The sequence below is a fragment of the Xenopus laevis genome, chromosome 4L (assembly GCF_017654675.1).
Source record: "Xenopus laevis strain J_2021 chromosome 4L, Xenopus_laevis_v10.1, whole genome shotgun sequence".
NCBI classification, from domain to species: domain Eukaryota; kingdom Metazoa; phylum Chordata; class Amphibia; order Anura; family Pipidae; genus Xenopus; species Xenopus laevis.
Genome location: NC_054377.1, coordinates 140,841,852 through 140,849,364, shown reverse-complemented (window position 1 = coordinate 140,849,364; position 7,513 = coordinate 140,841,852).

Here is a 7,513-nt window from a genome sequence, read left to right as displayed (position 1 = left end):
TATTTTTGAACTAGGGATGCACCGAATCCACTTTTGGATTCGGCTGAACCCCCGAATCCTCTGTGAAAGATTTGTCTGAATCCAAATCCTAATTTGCATATGGGAAGGGGGAAACATTTTTTACTTCCTTGTTTTTTAACGAAAAGTCAAGTGGTTTCCCTCCCCACCCCTAATTTGCATATGCAAATTGGTGTTCGGCCGGGCAGAAGGATTCGGCCGAATCCGAATCCTGCTGAAAAAGGCCGAATCCCGAACTGAATCCTGGATTCGGTGCATCCCTATTTTGAACACCCTCCTCTGACAGCCATCGGTGAGAGTTCTCCGAGCAGCTCAAAAGCACAAACAGCCGTCGTTCTTACACATTATTCTGTGGTTTTCTCTCCCGACATCCTCTGAACTTGATGTAGTCTGGAACTATTTTTTTCTTTTTTTCGTCGTCGTTGCTGGCTGCCAAATTTCTACCTGTTTTTTCTTCCACTTAAAGTTTTTTTTTTGGATATTTAGAATTTTTAAATTTATGTAAAGTAGATTTTGTAGGATGTAAACAAGTGTTCACTGCCTTTGTGAAATGTTCTCTAATTGTCTAATTCCTGTGTGTAAACTGAATGCTTGGGCTTTCAATACAGTATTCATACGAAGCAATAAATATTAATGTTATTAAAAGTCCCCGGAGTAAATTTTTATCAAATATATGCACCGAAAAAAAATAAAAGCAAAAGTACACAAATCAACGTTGGTGGTTTTTCTCTCCAGCTTTAATGTATCTTTGCCCTGGCCATTTTTAATTCAAGGGGAAGTAGCACTTGATCTAAAAGTACATATGCTGTCGCTAAATGTCTCCTATGAAAGTGCTGAGTCTTGTAATATTTCCCTGTATATGTGTTATTACCTAGGGGGTTAATGCTTATTAACTTTCTGAACACACCGTAAGATTAAAGAGTCCGGCAAACCTTTTGTATGTCATAGGATAGCGGATTCTATGCAAATTTTCTTCAATTTATTAATCATTAGATGACTTCTGACCTTTTCCAGCCTTCAAATAGGGGTCACTGACCCCAGTAGCCAAAATATTGTTGCTCTATCATGTTATTTCTACTTTTTATTATTTCTCGTATTCAGGCCTCTTGTTGCTGTGGTAATTTGGACCCTAGCAACCAGATTGCTGCAAATTGAAGAGTGATAATTAAAAAAGAAATGAAGACCAATTGCAAATTGTCTCAAACCATCACACTACATAATATGAAGTTGTTTTAAATCCTTTAAATTTTGTTGTAATGTAAACATCCGTATTTGCAGATAGACTTTATGGTTTTATTTTTGGGATAGTTCTTGGGTTCTTGTTGTTAGGGTTTAATTACCGTAGCAACTAGGCAGCTGTGTCCAAGTCAGAATGGAAGATCAATAGATGAGGGAATGTTGAACACTTAAAGTTAAAGGGGAACTATCTTGAAAATGAAAACTGAATAAGCTTACTCATACTGAAATAAGAAACTTTCTAAATACAATCGATTAAAATATTCTGTACCGTTCCTGAAATAATCAAGTTTATGTTCGCTATTCGTCTCTCGGCATCTGTTTCTCTTCATTCAGTCTTCATGCAGCAGTTGGGTGTCAGATAATCATTGATGGTTAGTTCTAGGGATGCACTGAATCCAGGATTCAGGTCGGGATTTTTCCGAATCCTTCTGCCCGGTCGAACGGAATCCTAATTTGCATATGCAAATGGTCAGTGAGGGAAATCACGTGACTTTTTGTCACAAAACAAAGATTAAAAAAAAATGTTACCCTTCCCACCATCCCCTTTCGGTATTTAGCCGGGTCTTTCGCGAAGGATTCCGGGTTTTCTGCTGAATCCAAAATAGTGGATTTGGTGCATCCCTAGTTAGATCCGATATCTTATAGGAGGGCTCCTTTTCCTAGCAGATGAATTAGAGCTCACTCAAATAACTGATTCCAGTACAAACAAAATAACTGCCTTCTGCACAAATTCTGCATGTAGAGAGACATGATGTCTGGTGATTTTAATAGAGTGAACTCTAATACATCTTCTAGGCAAAAGGAGCCCTCCTATAAGATATATTGGATCATTCATCTGACACCCAACTGCAGAATGATGAGAAACAGATGCTGAGAGAGGAATATTGAATATAAATTTGATTATTTCAGAAACGGTACCGAATTTTTAATTGTATTTAGAAAACTTCTTATTTTAGTATGCTGAAGCTTATATTTCAGGGACTATAAAATTGAAGCCTTGCTGTTGCTAGGGTCTGTGTCACAGCCAGGCAATATTTTCAGTAGAAAGTTAGGCTAAATACAAAATAAATACTGTAGACTAAATGGCAAGTTGCTTCTAGGTCCATCTCTAAAGGGATACTGTCATGGGAAAAAATTTTTTTTTCAAAATGCATCAGTTAATAGTGCTGCTCCAGCAGAATTCTGCACTGAAATCCATTTCTCAAAAGAGCAAACAGATTATCTTATATATTCAATTTTGAAATCTGACATGGGGCTAGACATTTTGTTAATTTCCCAGCTGCCCCAAGTCATGTGACTTGTGCTCTGATAAACTTCAATCACTCTTTACTGCTGTACTGCAAGTTGGAGTGATATCACCCCCTCCCTTTTCCCCTCCAGCAGCCAAACAAAAGAACAATGGGAAGGTAACCAGATAGCAGCTCCCTAACACAAGATAACAGCTGCCTGGTAGATCTAAGAACAACACTCAATAGTAAAAACCCATGTCTCACTGAGACACATTCAGTTACATTGAGAAGGAAAACCACAGCCTGCCAGAAAGCATTTCTCTCCTAAAGCGCAGGCACAAGTCACATGACATGGGGCAGCTGGGAAATTGACAAAATGTCTAGCCCCATGTCAGATTTCAAAATTGAATATAAAAAAAATCTGTTTGCTCTTTTGAGAAATGGATTTCAGTGCAGAATTCTGCTGGAACAGCACTATTAACTGATGTGTTTTGAAAAAAAAAAACAAAAAAACATATTTTCCCATGAGAGTATCCCTTTAACATGCAAGTGATATATACAGGTGAGCATCCCATTGAAAGGGAGGGAAATGGTATTTGACATCAGTTCTAAGATGTGTGATACAGTGTATATGTATGTATAACAGCTATTCAGCAAACTAACATGCACCAGACTTCTGTAGTGCCCCCTGCTGATGGCAACAAGCGTTTCACTGGTGGTGGGTACTAGGCACCTTCTTTGTTTAGAACAGGGGTAAGAATTTAATCTTTTCTTCCAGAGTTACCTGGCATCTGCCATTGTTGCATTGGTAGATACTTGCTTCAAACATGGAAACGAACACTTCTTCCCAACATTGTCCTGTTATATATATATATATATATATATATATATATATATATATATATATATATATATATATATATTTATATAGTTTGCCTTTAAATGAACTTTTAATATTGTTTAGAGAGGGATATTCTGAGACAATTTGCAATTGTTTTTCTTTTTCTTATTGTGTTTTTTGTGTTATTTTGCTTTTTATTCCGCAGCTCTCCAGTTTGCAATTTCAGCCATCTGGTTGCTAGGGCTTAAATTACCCTAGCAACTGTGCGTTGCTTTGGATAAGAGACTGGAATTTGAATAATATGAAACATAACAATAACAATGCATTTGTAGCCTTACAGAGCATTTGGTTTTTTTTTTTTAGACGGGGGTCAGTGACGCCAGTTTGAAAGCTGGAAAGAATCAGAAGCCAAATAATTCAAAAACTATAAAGAAAATATGAAGACCAATTGAAAAGTTGATTAAAATAAGCCATTATATAACATACTAAAAGTTAATTGAAATGTGAACCGCACCTTTAAATATCTCCAATTAAAGGAACAGTAACACCAAAAAAGTAAGTGTTTTAAAGTAATGAAAATATCATGTAGTGTTGCCCTGCACTGGTAAAACTGATCTGTTTGCTTCAGAAACACTACTATAGTTCATATAAACAAGCTGCTGTGGAGTAATGGCGGAAATTGAAAAACGGCTATATGGCACAGGTTAACTAATGGATAACAGATAACACCATTAGACAGACATCTTATATGCTATCTGCTGTGTAAATTGAGCTTATTCTCCTTTGAATGGCTGCCCCCATTGCTACACAGCAGCTTATTTATATAAACAATAGTAGTGTTTCTTAAGCAAAGACGACAGTTTTACCAGTGCAGGGCAACACTGCATTATATTTTCATTACTTTAAAACACTTTTATATTTTGACGTTACTGTTCCTTTAAGTCTGTGCATCTGCAATCAACAATGAGATTTTGTAATTGACGCTGTTATCCACTGGAGGGAGCTGTGGGCCCATGAAAACTGCCACACATTTTCCTCTTTAGTTGTATTTGTGTTCTCCCTGCATGAACCATTGCTGCTCAGTGCAGTATTCAACCCAACACATACCAGGAATATTCTATTGCTTTCATAGGTGCTCCCCCCGATAAAATGAAATGAGTCGAGCTTGTACTTGATCCCAACTAAGATATCATTAACCCTTATAGGAGGCAAAACCAGCCTATTGGGTTTATTTATTGTTTAAAGGGGTTGCTCACCTTTATTGTAGAGTGATATTCTCAGACCATTTGCAATTGGTTTTCATTTTTTATTATTTGTGTTTTTTGAGTTATTTAGCTTTTTATTCAGCAGCTCTCCAGTTTCAGCAGTTTGGTTGCTAGGGTCCAAATTACCCTAGCAACCACTCACTGATTTGAATAAGAGCCTGAACATGAATAGTAGAGGCCTGAATAGAAAGATTACTCATATTCTCATAAGATTACTCATATAATGTAGCAATAAAAAATGTGTAGCCTTACAGAGCATTTCGTTTTTAGATGGGGTCAGTGACCCCTATTTGAAAGCTGGAGAGAGTCAGAAGAAGAAGGCAAATAATTCAAAAACAATAAAAAAGAAAAAATGAAGGCCAATTGAAAAGTTGCTTAGAATTAGCCATGCTATAACATACTAAATGTTAAGGTGAAGCACCCCTTTAAATGATTTTTTTAGTTGACGAAGTATGGAGATCCAAATCACAGAAAGATCGGTTATCCGGCAAACCCCAGGGCCCGAGCATTCTGGATAATAGGTCCCATACCTGTACAACAAAAAGTAGTTTTCATTTGTTGCCAAAAGAGGGAGCTCCCAGCCTGTCATTATCTTCCCTCGTTAACACTAATGCGATGATCTTACTCATTACACACATTTCGGAGGTATATTATCACAATGCTTCTTCCCTGTTTTATAAACCCAAGAGCAGGAATTCCTCTGATTCTATAGCAATGGCTCATTCGAGGTTATTCCCCCCTTTGGACCCCAGATTAACCATTTCAGTGCCAGGCAGGTCTGACAATATGTGGCAGTAAAAGGGTTAAGGCAAGTTTAAAGTGGCAGGATTTATCCACTGGTTTCAGATCTGTACTTGCTCGCAGCAGGGTATCAGGCAGAGACTGGCATTCTCATTTGCATCCGTAGCCCGAGGGCAACATGTTTACAGGACATAACAATTATATTTTGCTGGTATCTCACGTGCCCGGGTAGGGGGAGATAATTGGGGGGGAAAGCTGAGGTCTTATAACAGTTCTGTGCGAGGGTTTTATTCCTTTTAATGACTTTTCCATTTGTGACAGCGAATGTGCTGAATCTCATTTCACTTTTGGAGAAAGGAGATAATGCCGGCCCGGAACTTTCATGTCTTGCACAATGACAGCTCCCACAATGCTCCGGTAGACTTTTCCTGGGGGCGTAAAGGTGGCCATAGACGCAAAGATCCGCTCGTTTGGCGACATCGCCAAACAAGCCGATCTTTCCCCAATATGCCACTAACGGGCATGGCTATATCGGGGGTAATCTGAGCGTTCGGCCCTATGGCCTAACGATTGGATTACGATGAGAGTGCAATGGGCTCCGGCAGGACGGCCGGGACAAAATCAAACCTGTCCGATCGACCTAACGACCGATCTCCGAAAAATGTCGGGACTCTGCACACACGGTCCGAAAATCGTAAGAATCCTTGATTCGTACGATAGGATCTTTGCGTCTATGGCCATCTTAAGATGGGAGCTTTAGTTCAATACAATCTGGAATGACTGAGGTTAAACATGCCAGCAGTGAGAGTCAGTAGTGCTTGGGCATGCATGCCAGGGATTTGAAGAGATGAATGTGAAATATACAGATATGGGACCTGTTATCCAGAATGGGGTTTTCCAGATAATGGATGTCATTTGGATCTTCATACCTTAAGTCTACTAGAAAACCGTGTAAATGTTAAATAAACCCAATAGGATTGTTTTGCTTCCAATAAGGATTAATTATATCTTAGTTGGGATCAAGTACAAGCTACTGTTTTATTATTACACAAATTTGGATTATTTGGATAACATTGAGTCTATGGGAAATAATGGGTTTCCTGATAGGGAATCCCTATACCTGTAATACAAATAACCAGTGACAGCATAGAGTTCAGCCCAGCACTGAGAGAATCCTATGTAATAGTGATGTACTTTTCCTTTTCTTTGCACCCATCCCACCCATGACCCCACTATTCCCCCTTTAGCCTCCAGCCTTTGCCTTTTAAGGATGTCGTGCATGCACACCCCACCCCCTCTGTGACATAACAGGGGGGTGGACGCAGGCCTATTTATAGGGACGCTCGCTGGGTTAGGTGTGGGTTAGGGTCGGGTGCAGGTTGACGTTTTGTCGACCTGCACATCACTACTATGTAGTACTGTATATACAAACACATAAACTACACATACTTACAGACAGTAAAGAGTTCAACACAGCTCTGCAGGAATCTGCAGTACAATATACTGTACATACTCAATGACAATACAGCATTCAATCCAGTCCTAAGGGAATCCTTTGAAATATGCTGTACTTCAGCAATGAAACATAAAGTTCAACTTATAAAATATTAGTATATTCACCCAATGGCAGCATACATCAACAACATAGAGTTCAGCCCTGCCCTGAGGCAATCCTATAATACATATTACGAGTAAAAAAGTATAGAAGCAACACTGGTTGGTATCCCTGTATGTATGTATATATTTAATCCTATAGGTAGAGGTCTGACAAAGGTCAGATAAAAAGGTTAATATTGTTTAAGAAAAAAGAAACCCCACCAAATAGAGGGTTACTATATCTATACCAAGTAGACTCACAATAAATATTACAAAGCCAAAATAATCATTAAAGATAATAATTCATTCCTAAAGGTGCTAACTAATAAATTGGTTAAAGTGCTAGTGCAATTGATTATAGTGATAGCGATCAGTCTGGGGACTGATAAAAAATGGATTATTCCTAAATCAAAAAGGGTGTGTTACCCCACCAGTAGACTCCAGAATCATCCCTTAATAAATAAATTCATTAATTGATATATAAAATGTAGTTAATCAAATTAATTGGGTTGAATTGATTTAGCAATAGGTTATATCGATAAAGTGCAATAGGTTACACCAATAAAGTGCAGTGCAATAAATAG